The sequence below is a fragment of the Scyliorhinus torazame genome, chromosome 23 (genome assembly GCF_047496885.1).
Source record: "Scyliorhinus torazame isolate Kashiwa2021f chromosome 23, sScyTor2.1, whole genome shotgun sequence".
Taxonomy (NCBI): domain Eukaryota; kingdom Metazoa; phylum Chordata; class Chondrichthyes; order Carcharhiniformes; family Scyliorhinidae; genus Scyliorhinus; species Scyliorhinus torazame.
This window is the reverse complement of record NC_092729.1, coordinates 58,631,863-58,648,345: the sequence shown is the minus strand read 5'-3', so window position 1 is coordinate 58,648,345 and position 16,483 is coordinate 58,631,863.

The following is a 16,483-nucleotide window of genomic DNA, read 5'->3' as shown; positions in this document are numbered from 1 at the left end:
CCAGGGACCACTGTAAATAAAGAGAAACCACCCAGGGACCAGTGTGGGTAAAGATAAACCACCCAGAGACCACTGTAAATAAAGATAAACCACCCAGAGACGACTGTAAATAAAGATACACCACCCGGGAACCACTGTAAATAAAGATAAACCACCCGGGGACCACTGTAAATAAAGATAAACCACCCAGGGACCACTGTAAATAAAGATAAACCACCCAGGGACCACTGTAAATAAAGCTAAACCACCCAGAGACCACTGTAAATAAAGATAATCCACCCAGGGACCACTGAAAATAAAGGTAAACCACCCGGGGACCACTGTAAATAAAGATAAACCACGCAGGGACCACTGTAAATAAAGATAAACCACCCAGGGACCACTGTAAATAAAGGTAAACCACCCAGGGACCATTGTAAATGAAGATAAACCACACGGGGACCACTGTAAATAAAGATAAACCACCCGGGGACTACTGTAAATAAAGATAAACCACCCAGGAAACACTGTAAATAAAGATAAACCACCCAGGGACCACTGTAAATAAAGATAAACCACCCAGGGACCAGTGTAAATAAAGATAAACCACACGGGGACCACTGTAAATAAAGATAAACCACCCAGGAACCACTGTAAATAAAGATAAACCACCCGGGGACTACTGTAAATAAAGACAAACCACCCAGGAACCACTGTAAATAAAGATAAACCACCCGGGGACCACTGTAAATAAAGATAAACCACCCAGGGACCACTGTAAATAAAGTTAAACCACCCGGGGACCAGTGTAAATAAAGATAAACCACCCGGGAACCACTGTAAATAAAGATAAACGACCCGGGGACCACTGTAAATAAAGATAAACCACCCAGGGACCACTGTAAATAAATACAAACCACCCAGCGACAACTGTAAATAAAGATAAACCACCCAGAGACCACTGTAAATAAAGATAAACCTCCCAGGGACCACTGTAAATCAAGACAAACCACCCAGGGCCCAATGTAAATAAAGATAAACCACCCGGGGACCAATGTAAATAAAGATAAACCACCCGGGGACCACTGTAAATAAAGATAAACCACCCAGGGACCACTGTAAATAAAGATAAACCACCCAGGGACCACTGTAAATAAAGATAAACCACCCAGGGACCACTGTAAATAAGGATAAACCACCCAGGGACCACTGTAAATAAAGATAAACCACATGGGGACCACTGTAAATAAAGATAAACCACTCAGAGACCACTGTAAATAAAGTTAAACCACCCAGAGACCACTGTAAATAAAGTTAAACCACCCAGAGACCACTGTAAATAAAGATAAACCACCCAATGACCACTGTAAATAAAAAGAAACCACCCAGGGACCACTGTAAATAAAGATAAGCCACCCAGGGACCACTGTAAATAAAGATAAACCACCCAGGGACCACTGTAAATAAAGCTAAACAACCCAGAGACCACTGTAAATAAAGATAAACCACCCAGGGACCACTGTAAATAAAGATAAACCACACAGGGACCACTGTAAATAAAGATAAACCACCCAGGGACCACTGTAAATAAAGATAAACCACCCAGGGACCACTGTAAATAAAGATAAACCACACGGGGACCACTGTAAATAAAGATAAACCACCCTGGAACCACTGTAAATAAAGATAAACCACCCGGGGACTACTGTAAATAAAGATAAACCACCCAGGGACCACTTTAAATAAAGATAAACGACCCAGGGACCACTGTAAATAAAGATAAACCACCCAGGGACCACTGTAAATAAAGATAAACCACCCAGGAACCACTGTAAATAAAAATAAACCACCCGGGGACCACTGTAAATTAAGATAAACCACCCAGGGACCACTGTAAATAAAGATAAACCATACGGGGACCACTGTAAATAAAGATAAACCACCCAGGCACCACTATAAATAAAGATAAACCACCCGGGGACTACTGTAAATAAAGATAAACCACCCAGGAACCACTGTAAATAAAGATAAACCACCCGCGGACCACAGTAAATTAAGATAAACCACCCGGGGACCACTGTAAATAAAGATAAACCACCCAGGGACCACTTTAAATAAAGATAAACCACCCAGGGACCACTGTAAATAAAGATAAACCACCCAGAGATCACTGTAAATAAAGATAATCCACCCAGAGACCACTGTAAATAAAGATAAACCACCCGGGGACCACTGTAAATAAAGATAAACCACCCAGGGACAACTGTAAATAAAGATAAACCACCCGGGAACCACTGTAAATAAAGTTAAACCACCCAGAGACTACTGAAAATAAAGATAAACCACACAGGGACCACTGTAAATAAAGATAAACCACCCGGGTACCACTGTAAATAAATATAAACCTCCCAGGGACCACTGTAAATAAAGATAAACCACCGGGGACCACTGTAAATAAAGATAAACCACCCAGGGACCACTGTAAATAAAGCTAAACAACCCAGAGACCACTGTAAATAAAGATAAACCACCCAGGGACCACTGTAAATAAAGATAAACCACACAGGGACCACTGTAAATAAAGATAAACCACCCAGGGACCACTGTAAATAAAGATAAACCACCCAGGGACCACTGTAAATAAAGATAAACCACACGGGGACCACTGTAAATAAAGATAAACCACCCTGGAACCACTGTAAATAAAGATAAACCACCCGGGGACTACTGTAAATAAAGATAAACCACCCAGGGACCACTTTAAATAAAGATAAACGACCCAGGGACCACTGTAAATAAAGATAAACCACCCAGGGACCACTGTAAATAAAGATAAACCACCCAGGAACCACTGTAAATAAAAATAAACCACCCGGGGACCACTGTAAATTAAGATAAACCACCCAGGGACCACTGTAAATAAAGATAAACCATACGGGGACCACTGTAAATAAAGATAAACCACCCAGGCACCACTGTAAATAAAGATAAACCACCCGGGGACTACTGTAAATAAAGATAAACCACCCAGGAACCACTGTAAATAAAGATAAACCACCCGCGGACCACAGTAAATTAAGATAAACCACCCGGGGACCACTGTAAATAAAGATAAACCACCCAGGGACCACTTTAAATAAAGATAAACCACCCAGGGACCACTGTAAATAAAGATAAACCACCCAGAGATCACTGTAAATAAAGATAATCCACCCAGAGACCACTGTAAATAAAGATAAACCACCCGGGGACCACTGTAAATAAAGATAAACCACCCAGGGACAACTGTAAATAAAGATAAACCACCCGGGAACCACTGTAAATAAAGTTAAACCACCCAGAGACTACTGAAAATAAAGATAAACCACACAGGGACCACTGTAAATAAAGATAAACCACCCGGGTACCACTGTAAATAAATATAAACCTCCCAGGGACCACTGTAAATAAAGATAAACCACCGGGGACCACTGTAAATAAAGATAAACCACCCGGGGACCACTGTAAATAAAGATAAACCACCCAGAGACCACTGTAAATAAAGATAAACCACCCAGGAACCACTGTAAATAAAGATAAACCACCAAGGGACCACTGTAAGTAAAGTTAAACCACCCAGGCACCACTGTAAAAAAAGATAAAACACCCGGGTCCACTGTAAATAAAGATAAACCCAGGGACCACTGAAAATAAAGATAAACCACCCAGGGACCACTGTAAATAAAGATAAACATCCCAGGGACCACTGTAAATAAAGATAAACCACCCAGGAACCACTGTAAATGAAGATAAACCATCCAGGGAACACTGTAAATAAAGGTAAACCACCCAGAGAACCACTGTAAATAAAGCTACCACCCGGGACCACTGTAAATAAAGATAAACCACCCGGGGGACCACTGTAAATAAAGAGAAACGACCCGGGGACCACTGTAAATAAAGATAAACCACCCAGAGGCAACTGTAAATACAGATAAACCAACCAGAGACCACTGTAAATAAAGATAAACCACTCAGAGACCACTGTAAATAAAGATAAACCACCCTGGGACAACTGTAAATAAAGATAAACCACCCAGGGACCACTGTAAATAAAGATAAACCACCCAGGGTCCACTTTAAATAAAGATAAACCACCCAGGAACCACTGTAAATAGAAATAAACCACCCGGGGACCACTGTAAATTAAGATAAACCACCCAGGGACCACTGTAAATAAAGATAAACCATACGGGGACCACTGTAAATAAAGATAAACCACCCAGGCACCACTATAAATAAAGATAAACCACCCGGGGACTACTGTAAATAAAGATAAACCACCCAGGAACCACTGTAAATAAAGATAAACCACCCGGGGACCACAGTAAATTAAGGTAAACCACCCGGGGACCACTGTAAATAAAGATAAACCACCCAGGGACCACTTTAAATAAAGATAAACCACCCAGGGACCACTGTAAATAAAGATAAACCACCCAGAGATCACTGTAAATAAAGATAATCCACCCAGAGACCAATGTAAATGAAGATAAACCACCCGGGGACCACTGTAAATAAAGATAAACCACCCAGGGACAACTGTAAATAAAGATAAACCACCCGGGAACCACTGTAAATAAAGTTAAACCACCCAGAGACTACTGTAAATAAAGATAAACCACCCAGGGACCACTGTAAATAAAGATAAACCACCCGGGTACCACTGTAAATAAATATAAACCTCCCAGGGACCACTGTAAATAAAGATAAAAAACCGGGGACCACTGTAAATAAAGATAAACCACCCAGGGACTATTGTAAATAAAGATAAACCACCCGGGGACCACTGTAAATAAAGATAAACCACCCAGAGACCACTGTAAATAAAGATAAACCACCCAGGAACCATTGTAAATAAAGATAAACCACCCAAGAACCACTGTAAATAAAGATAAACCACCCAGGAACCACTGTAAATAAAAATAAACCACCCAGGGACAATTGTAAATAAAGTTAAACCACCCGGGGACCACTGTAAATAAAGATAAACCACCCAGAGACCACTGTAAATAAAGATAAACCACCCAGGAACCACTGTAAATAAAGATAAGCCACCCAGGGACCACTGTAAATAAAGATAAACCACCCAGGGACCACTGTAAATAAAGCTAAACAACCCAGAGACCACTGTAAATAAAGATAAACCACCCAGGGACCACTGTAAATAAAGATAAACCACACAGGGACCACTGTAAATAAAGATAAACCACCCAGGGACCACTGTAAATAAAGATAAACCACACGGGGACCACTGTAAATAAAGATAAACCACCCTGGAACCACTGTAAATAAAGATAAACCACCCGGGGACTACTGTAAATAAAGATAAACCACCCAGGGACCACTTTAAATAAAGATAAACGACCCAGGGACCACTGTAAATAAAGATAAACCACCCAGGGACCACTGTAAATAAAGATAAACCACCCAGGAACCACTGTAAATAAAAATAAACCACCCGGGGACCACTGTAAATTAAGATAAACCACCCAGGGACCACTGTAAATAAAGATAAACCATACGGGGACCACTGTAAATAAAGATAAACCACCCAGGCACCACTGTAAATAAAGATAAACCACCCGGGGACTACTGTAAATAAAGATAAACCACCCAGGAACCACTGTAAATAAAGATAAACCACCCGGGGACCACAGTAAATTAAGATAAACCACCCGGGGACCACTGTAAATAAAGATAAACCACCCAGGGACCACTTTAAATAAAGATAAACCACACAGGGACCACTGTAAATAAAGATAAACCACCCAGAGATCACTGTAAATAAAGATAATCCACCCAGAGACCACTGTAAATAAAGATAAACCACCCGGGGACCACTGTAAATAAAGATAAACCACCCAGGGACAACTGTAAATAAAGATAAACCACCCGGGAACCACTGTAAATAAAGTTAAACCACCCAGAGACTACTGAAAATAAAGATAAACCACCCAGGGACCACTGTAAATAAAGATAAACAACCCGGATACCACTGTAAATAAATATAAACCTCCCAGGGACCACTGTAAATAAAGATAAACCACCGGGGACCACTGTAAATAAAGATAAACCACCCAGGGACTATTGTAAATAAAGATAAACCACCCGGGGACCACAGTAAATTAAGGTAAACCACCCGGGGACCACTGTAAATAAAGATAAACCACCCAGGGACCACTTTAAATAAAGATAAACCACCCAGGGACCACTGTAAATAAAGATAAACCACCCAGAGATCACTGTAAATAAAGATAATCCACCCAGAGACCAATGTAAATGAAGATAAACCACCCGGGGACCACTGTCAAAAAAGATAAAACACCCAGAGACCACTGTAAATAAAGATAAACCACCCAGGAGCCACTGTAAATAAAGATAAACCACCAAGGGACCACTGTAAGTAAAGTTAAACCACCCAGGCACCACTGTAAAAAAAGATAAAACACCCGGGTACCACTGTAAATAAATATAAACCTCCCAGGGACCACTGTAAATAAAGATAAAAAACCGGGGACCACTGTAAATAAAGATAAACATCCCAGGGACCACTGTAAATAAAGATAAACCACCCAGGAACCACTGTAAATGAAGATAAACCATCCAGGGAACACTGTAAATAAAGGTAAACCACCCAGAGAACCACTGTAAATAAAGCTACCACCCGGGACCACTGTAAATAAAGATAAACCACCCGGGGGACCACTGTAAATAAAGAGAAACGACCCGGGGACCACTGTAAATAAAGATAAACCACCCAGAGACAACTGTAAATACAGATAAACCAACCAGAGACCACTGTAAATAAAGATAAACCACTCAGAGACCACTGTAAATAAAGATAAACCACCCTGGGACCACTGTAAATAAAGATAAACAACCCAGGGATCACTGTAAATAAAGATAAACCACCCAGGGTCCACTTTAAATAAAGGTAAACCACCCAGGAACCACTGTAAATAAAAATAAACCACCCGGGGACCACTGTAAATTAAGATAAACCACCCAGGGACCACTGTAAATAAAGATAAACCATACGGGGACCACTGTAATTAAAGATAAACCACCCAGGCACCACTGTAAATAAAGATAAACCACCCGGGGACCACTGTAAATAAAGATAAACCATACGGGGACCACTGTAAATAAAAATAAACCACCCGGGGACCACTGTAAATTAAGATAAACCACCCAGGGACCACTGTAAATAAAGATAAACCATACGGGGACCACTGTAAATAAAGATAAACCACCCAGGCACCACTGTAAATAAAGATAAACCACCCGGGGACTACTGTAAATAAAGATAAACCACCCAGGAACCACTGTAAATTAAGATAAACCACCCAGGGACCACTGTAAATAAAGATAAACCATACGGGGACCACTGTAAATAAAGATAAACCACCCAGGCACCACTGTAAATAAAGATAAACCACCCGGGGACTACTGTAAATAAAGATAAACCACCCGGGGACTACTGTAAATAAAGATAAACCACCCAGGAACCACTGTAAATAAAGATAAACCACCCGGGGACCATTGTAAATAAAGATAAACCACCCGGGGACCACTGTAAATAAAGATAAACCACCCAGGGACCACTTTAAATAAAGATAAACCACCCAGGGACCACTGTAAATAAAGATAAACCACCCAGAGATCACTGTAAATAAAGATAATCCACCCAGAGACCACTGTAAATAAAGATAAACCACCCGGGGACCACTGTAAATAAAGATAAACCACCCAGGGACAACTGTAAATAAAGATAAACCACCCGGGAACCAGTGTAAATAAAGTTAAACCACCCAGAGACTACTGTAAATAAAGATAAACCACCCAGGGACCACTGTAAATAAAGATAAACCACCCGGGTACCACTGTAAATAAATATAAACCTCCCAGGGACCACTGTAAATAAAGATAAACCACCGGGGACCACTGTAAATAAAGATAAACCACCCAGGGACTATTGTAAATAAAGATAAACCACCCGGGGACCACTGTAAATAAAGATAAACCACCCAGAGACCACTGTAAATAAAGATAAACCACCCAGGAACCATTGTAAATAAAGATAAACCACCCAAGAACCACTGTAAATAAAGATAAACCACCCAGGAACCACTGTAAATAAAAATAAACCACCCAGGGACTATTGTAAATAAAGTTAAACCACCCGGGGACCACTGTAAATAAAGATAAACCACCCAGAGACCACTGTAAATAAAGATAAACCACCCAGGAACCACTGTAAATAAAGATAAACCACCAAGGGACCACTGTAAGTAAAGTTAAACCACCCAGGCACCACTGTAAAAAAAGATAAAACACCCGGGTCCACTGTAAATAAAGATAAACGCAGGGACCACTGTAAATAAAGATAAACCACCCAGGGACCACTGTAAATAAAGATAAACATCCCAGTGACCACTGTAAATAAAGATAAACCACCCAGGAACCACTGTAAATGAAGATAAACCATCCAGGGAACACTGTAAATAAAGGTAAACCACCCAGAGAACCACTGTAAATAAAGCTACCACCCGGGACCACTGTAAATAAAGATAAACCACCCGGGGGACCACTGTAAATAAAGAGAAACGACCCAGGGACTATTGTAAATAAAGTTAAACGACCCGGGGACCACTGTAAATAAAGATAAACCACCCAGAGACCACTGTAAATAAAGATAAACCACCCAGGAACCACTGTAAATAAAGATAAACCACCAAGGGACCACTGTAAGTAAAGTTAAACCACCCAGGCACCACTGTAAAAAAAGATAAAACACCCGGGTCCACTGTAAATAAAGATAAACCCAGGGACCACTGTAAATAAAGATAAACCACCCAGGGACCACTGTAAATAAAGATAAACATCCCAGGGACCACTGTAAATAAAGATAAACCACCCAGGAACCACTGTAAATGAAGATAAACCATCCAGGGAACACTGTAAATAAAGGTAAACCACCCAGGGAACCACTGTAAATAAAGCTACCACCCGGGACCACTGTAAATAAAGATAAACCACCCGGGGGACCACTGTAAATAAAGAGAAACGACCCGGGGACCACTGTAAATAAAGATAAACCACCCAGAGACAACTGTAAATACAGATAAACCAACCAGAGACCACTGTAAATAAAGATAAACCACTCAGAGACCACTGTAAATAAAGATAAACCACCCTGGGACCACTGTAAATAAAGATAAACCACCCAGGAACCACTGTAAATAAAAATAAACCACCCGGGGACCACTGTAAATTAAGATAAACCACCCAGGGACCACTGTAAATAAAGATAAACCATACGGGGACCACTGTAAATAAAGATAAACCACCCAGGCACCACTGTAAATAAAGATAAACCACCCGGGGACTACTGTAAATAAAGATAAACCACCCAGGAACCACTGTAAATAAAGATAAACCATCCGGGGACCACAGTAAATTATGGTAAACCACCCGGGGACCACGGTAAATAAAGATAAACCACCCAGGGACCACTTTAAATAAAGATAAACCACCCAGGGACCACTGTAAATAAAGATAAACCACCCAGAGATCACTGTAAATAAAGATAATCCACCCAGAGACCACTGTAAATAAAGATAAACCTCCCGGGGACCACTGTAAATGAAGATAAACCACCCAGGGACAACTGTAAATAAAGATAAACCACCCGGGAACCACTGTAAATAAAGATAAACCACCCGGGGACTACTGTAAATAAAGATAAACCACCCGGGGACTACTGTAAATAAAGATAAACCACCCAGGAACCACTGTAAATAAAGATAAACCACCCGGGGACCATTGTAAATAAAGATAAACCACCCGGGGACCACTGTAAATAAAGATAAACCACCCAGGGACCACTTTAAATAAAGATAAACCACCCAGGGACCACTGTAAATAAAGATAAACCACCCAGAGATCACTGTAAATAAAGATAATCCACCCAGAGACCACTGTAAATAAAGATAAACCACCCGGGGACCACTGTAAATAAAGATAAACCACCCAGGGACAACTGTAAATAAAGATAAACCACCCGGGAACCAGTGTAAATAAAGTTAAACCACCCAGAGACTACTGTAAATAAAGATAAACCACCCAGGGACCACTGTAAATAAAGATAAACCACCCGGGTACCACTGTAAATAAATATAAACCTCCCAGGGACCACTGTAAATAAAGATAAACCACCGGGGACCACTGTAAATAAAGATAAACCACCCAGGGACTATTGTAAATAAAGATAAACCACCCGGGGACCACTGTAAATAAAGATAAACCACCCAGAGACCACTGTAAATAAAGATAAACCACCCAGGAACCATTGTAAATAAAGATAAACCACCCAAGAACCACTGTAAATAAAGATAAACCACCCAGGAACCACTGTAAATAAAAATAAACCACCCAGGGACTATTGTAAATAAAGTTAAACCACCCGGGGACCACTGTAAATAAAGATAAACCACCCAGAGACCACTGTAAATAAAGATAAACCACCCAGGAACCACTGTAAATAAAGATAAACCACCAAGGGACCACTGTAAGTAAAGTTAAACCACCCAGGCACCACTGTAAAAAAAGATAAAACACCCGGGTCCACTGTAAATAAAGATAAACGCAGGGACCACTGTAAAAAAAGATAAACCACCCAGGGACCACTGTAAATAAAGATAAACATCCCAGTGACCACTGTAAATAAAGATAAACCACCCAGGAACCACTGTAAATGAAGATAAACCATCCAGGGAACACTGTAAATAAAGGTAAACCACCCAGAGAACCACTGTAAATAAAGCTACCACCCGGGACCACTGTAAATAAAGATAAACCACCCGGGGGACCACTGTAAATAAAGAGAAACGACCCAGGGACTATTGTAAATAAAGTTAAACGACCCGGGGACCACTGTAAATAAAGATAAACCACCCAGAGACCACTGTAAATAAAGATAAACCACCCAGGAACCACTGTAAATAAAGATAAACCACCAAGGGACCACTGTAAGTAAAGTTAAACCACCCAGGCACCACTGTAAAAAAAGATAAAACACCCGGGTCCACTGTAAATAAAGATAAACCCAGGGACCACTGTAAATAAAGATAAACCACCCAGGGACCACTGTAAATAAAGATAAACATCCCAGGGACCACTGTAAATAAAGATAAACCACCCAGGAACCACTGTAAATGAAGATAAACCATCCAGGGAACACTGTAAATAAAGGTAAACCACCCAGAGAACCACTGTAAATAAAGCTACCACCCGGGACCACTGTAAATAAAGATAAACCACCCGGGGGACCACTGTAAATAAAGAGAAACGACCCGGGGACCACTGTAAATAAAGATAAACCACCCAGAGACAACTGTAAATACAGATAAACCAACCAGAGACCACTGTAAATAAAGATAAACCACTCAGAGACCACTGTAAATAAAGATAAACCACCCTGGGACCACTGTAAATAAAGATAAACCACCCAGGAACCACTGTAAATAAAAATAAACCACCCGGGGACCACTGTAAATTAAGATAAACCACCCAGGGACCACTGTAAATAAAGATAAACCATACGGGGACCACTGTAAATAAAGATAAACCACCCAGGCACCACTGTAAATAAAGATAAACCACCCGGGGACTACTGTAAATAAAGATAAACCACCCAGGAACCACTGTAAATAAAGATAAACCATCCGGGGACCACAGTAAATTAAGGTAAACCACCCGGGGACCACGGTAAATAAAGATAAACCACCCAGGGACCACTTTAAATAAAGATAAACCACCCAGGGACCACTGTAAATAAAGATAAACCACCCAGAGATCACTGTAAATAAAGATAATCCACCCAGAGACCACTGTAAATAAAGATAAACCACCCGGGGACCACTGTAAATGAAGATAAACCACCCAGGGACAACTGTAAATAAAGATAAACCACCCGGGAACCACTGTAAATAAAGTTAAACCACCCAGAGACTACTGTAAATAAAGATAAACCACCCAGGGACCACTGTAAATAAAGATAAACCACACGGGTACCACTGTAAATAAATATAAACCTCCCAGGGACCACTGTAAATAAAGATAAACCACCGGGGACCACTGTAAATAAAGATAAACCACCCAGGGACTATTGTAAATAAAGATAAACCACCCGGGGACCACTGTAAATAAAGATAAACCACCCAGAGACCACTGTAAATAAAGATAAACCACCCAGGAACCATTGTAAATAAAGATAAACCACCGAAGAACCACTGTAAATAAAGATAAACCACCCAGGAACCACTGTAAATAAAAATAAACCACCCAGGGACTATTGTAAATAAAGTTAAACCACCCGGGGACCACTGTAAATAAAGATAAACCACCCAGAGACCACTGTAAATAAAGATAAACCACCCAGGAACCACTGTAAATAAAGATAAACCACCAAGGGACCACTGTAAGTAAAGTTAAACCACCCAGGCACCACTGTAAAAAAAGATAAAACACCCGGGTCCACTGTAAATAAAGATAAACCCAGGGACCACTGTAAATAAAGATAAACCACCCAGGGACCACTGTAAATAAAGATAAACATCCCAGGGACCACTGTAAATAAAGATAAACCACCCAGGAACCACTGTAAATGAAGATAAACCATCCAGGGAACACTGTAAATAAAGGTAAACCACCCAGAGAACCACTGTAAATAAAGCTACCACCCGGGACCACTGTAAATAAAGATAAACCACCCGGGGGACCACTGTAAATAAAGAGAAACGACCCGGGGACCACTGTAAATAAAGATAAACCACCCAGAGACAACTGTAAATACAGATAAACCAACCAGAGACCACTGTAAATAAAGATAAACCACTCAGGGACCACTGTAAATAAAGTTAAACCACCCGGGGACCACTGTAAGTAAAGATAAACCACCCGGGAACCTCTGTAAATAAAGATAAACGACCCGGGGACCACTGTAAATAAAGATAAACAACCCAGAGACCACAGTAAATAAAGATAAACCACCCAGGGACCACTGTAAATAAAGATAAACCACCCAGCGACCACTGTAAATAAAGATAAACCACCCTGAGACCACTGTAAATGAAGATAAACCACCCAGGGACCACTGTAAATAAAGATAAACCACCCAGGGCCCACTGTAAATAAAGATAAACGTCCCGGGGACCAATGTAAATAAAGATAAACCACCCGGGGACCACTGTAAATAAAGATAAACCACCCAGGAACCGCTGTAAATAAAGATAAACCATCCAGGGACCACTGTAAATAAAGATAAACCACCCGGGGACTACTGTAAATAAAGATAAACCACCCAGGAACCACTGTAAATAAAGATAAACCATCCGGGGACCACAGTAAATTAAGGTAAACCACCCGGGGACCACGGTAAATAAAGATAAACCACCCAGGGACCACTTTAAATAAAGATAAACCACCCAGGGACCACTGTAAATAAAGATAAACCACCCAGAGATCACTGTAAATAAAGATAATCCACCCAGAGACCACTGTAAATAAAGATAAACCACCCGGGGACCACTGTAAATGAAGATAAACCACCCAGGGACAACTGTAAATAAAGATAAACCACCCGGGAACCACTGTAAATAAAGTTAAACCACCCAGAGACTACTGTAAATAAAGATAAACCACCCAGGGACCACTGTAAATAAAGATAAACCACACGGGTACCACTGTAAATAAATATAAACCTCCCAGGGACCACTGTAAATAAAGATAAACCACCGGGGACCACTGTAAATAAAGTTAAACCACCCAGAGACTACTGTAAATAAAGATAAACCACCCAGGGACCACTGTAAATAAAGATAAACCACACGGGTACCACTGTAAATAAATATAAACCTCCCAGGGACCACTGTAAATAAAGATAAACCACCGGGGACCACTGTAAATAAAGATAAACCACCCAGGGACTATTGTAAATAAAGATAAACCACCCGGGGACCACTGTAAATAAAGATAAACCACCCAGAGACCACTGTAAATAAAGATAAACCACCCAGGAACCATTGTAAATAAAGATAAACCACCGAAGAACCACTGTAAATAAAGATAAACCACCCAGGAACCACTGTAAATAAAAATAAACCACCCAGGGACTATTGTAAATAAAGTTAAACCACCCGGGGACCACTGTAAATAAAGATAAACCACCCAGAGACCACTGTAAATAAAGATAAACCACCCAGGAACCACTGTAAATAAAGATAAACCACCAAGGGACCACTGTAAGTAAAGTTAAACCACCCAGGCACCACTGTAAAAAAAGATAAAACACCCGGGTCCACTGTAAATAAAGATAAACCCAGGGACCACTGTAAATAAAGATAAACCACCCAGGGACCACTGTAAATAAAGATAAACATCCCAGGGACCACTGTAAATAAAGATAAACCACCCAGGAACCACTGTAAATGAAGATAAACCATCCAGGGAACACTGTAAATAAAGGTAAACCACCCAGAGAACCACTGTAAATAAAGCTACCACCCGGGACCACTGTAAATAAAGATAAACCACCCGGGGGACCACTGTAAATAAAGAGAAACGACCCGGGGACCACTGTAAATAAAGATAAACCACCCAGAGACAACTGTAAATACAGATAAACCAACCAGAGACCACTGTAAATAAAGATAAACCACTCAGCGACCACTGTAAATAAAGATAAACCACCCTGGGACCACTGTAAATAAAGATAAGCCACCCAGGGACCACTGTAAATAAAGATAAACCACCCAGGGTTCACTTTAAATAAAGATAAACCACCCAGGGACTACTGTAAATAAAGACAAACCACCCAGAGACCACTGTGAATAAAGATCAACCACCCGTGGACCACTGTAAATACATATAAACCACCCAGGGGCCAGTGTAAATAAAGATAAAGCACCCGGGGACCACTGTAAATAACGATAAACCACACAGGGACCACTGTAAATAAAAGTCAACCACCCGGGAACCACTGTAAATAAAGTTAAAGCACTCAGGGACCACTGTAAATAAAGTTAAACCACCCGGGGACCACTGTAAGTAAAGATAAACCACCCGGGAACCTCTGTAAATAAAGATAAACGACCCGGGGACCACTGTAAATAAAGATAAACAACCCAGAGACCACAGTAAATAAAGATAAACCACCCAGGGACCACTGTAAATAAAGATAAACCACCCAGCGACCACTGTAAATAAAGATAAACCACCCTGAGACCACTGTAAATGAAGATAAACCACCCAGGGACCACTGTAAATAAAGATAAACCACTCAGCGACCACTGTAAATAAAGATAAACCACCCTGGGACCACTGTAAATAAAGATAAGCCACCCAGGGACCACTGTAAATAAAGATAAACCACCCAGGGTTCACTTTAAATAAAGATAAACCACCCAGGGACTACTGTAAATAAAGACAAACCACCCAGAGACCACTGTGAATAAAGATCAACCACCCGTGGACCACTGTAAATACATATAAACCACCCAGGGGCCAGTGTAAATAAAGATAAAGCACCCGGGGACCACTGTAAATAACGATAAACCACACAGGGACCACTGTAAATAAAAGTCAACCACCCGGGAACCACTGTAAATAAAGTTAAAGCACTCAGGGACCACTGTAAATAAAGTTAAACCACCCGGGGACCACTGTAAGTAAAGATAAACCACCCGGGAACCTCTGTAAATAAAGATAAACGACCCGGGGACCACTGTAAATAAAGATAAACAACCCAGAGACCACAGTAAATAAAGATAAACCACCCAGGGACCACTGTAAATAAAGATAAACCACCCAGCGACCACTGTAAATAAAGATAAACCACCCTGAGACCACTGTAAATGAAGATAAACCACCCAGGGACCACTGTAAATAAAGATAAACCACCCAGGGCCCACTGTAAATAAAGATAAACGTCCCGGGGACCAATGTAAATAAAGATAAACCACCCGGGGACCACTGTAAATAAAGATAAACCACCCAGGAACCGCTGTAAATAAAGATAAACCATCCAGGGACCACTGTAAATAAAGATCAACCACCCAGGGACCACTGTAAATAAGGATAAAAAACCCAGGGAACACTGTAACTAAAGATAAACCATACGGGGACCACTGTAAATAAAGATAAACCACTCAGGGACCACTGTAAATAAAGTTAAACCACCCAGAGACCACTGTAAATAAAGATAAACCACCCAGGGACCACTGTAAATAAAGATAAACCACCCGGGGACCACTGTAAATAAAGATAAACCACCCAGAGACCACTATCAATAAAGATAAACCACCCGGGGACCACTGTAAATAAAGATAATCCACCCAGGGACCACTGAAAATAAAGATAAACCAACCGGGGAACACTGTAAATAAAGATAAACCACGCAGGG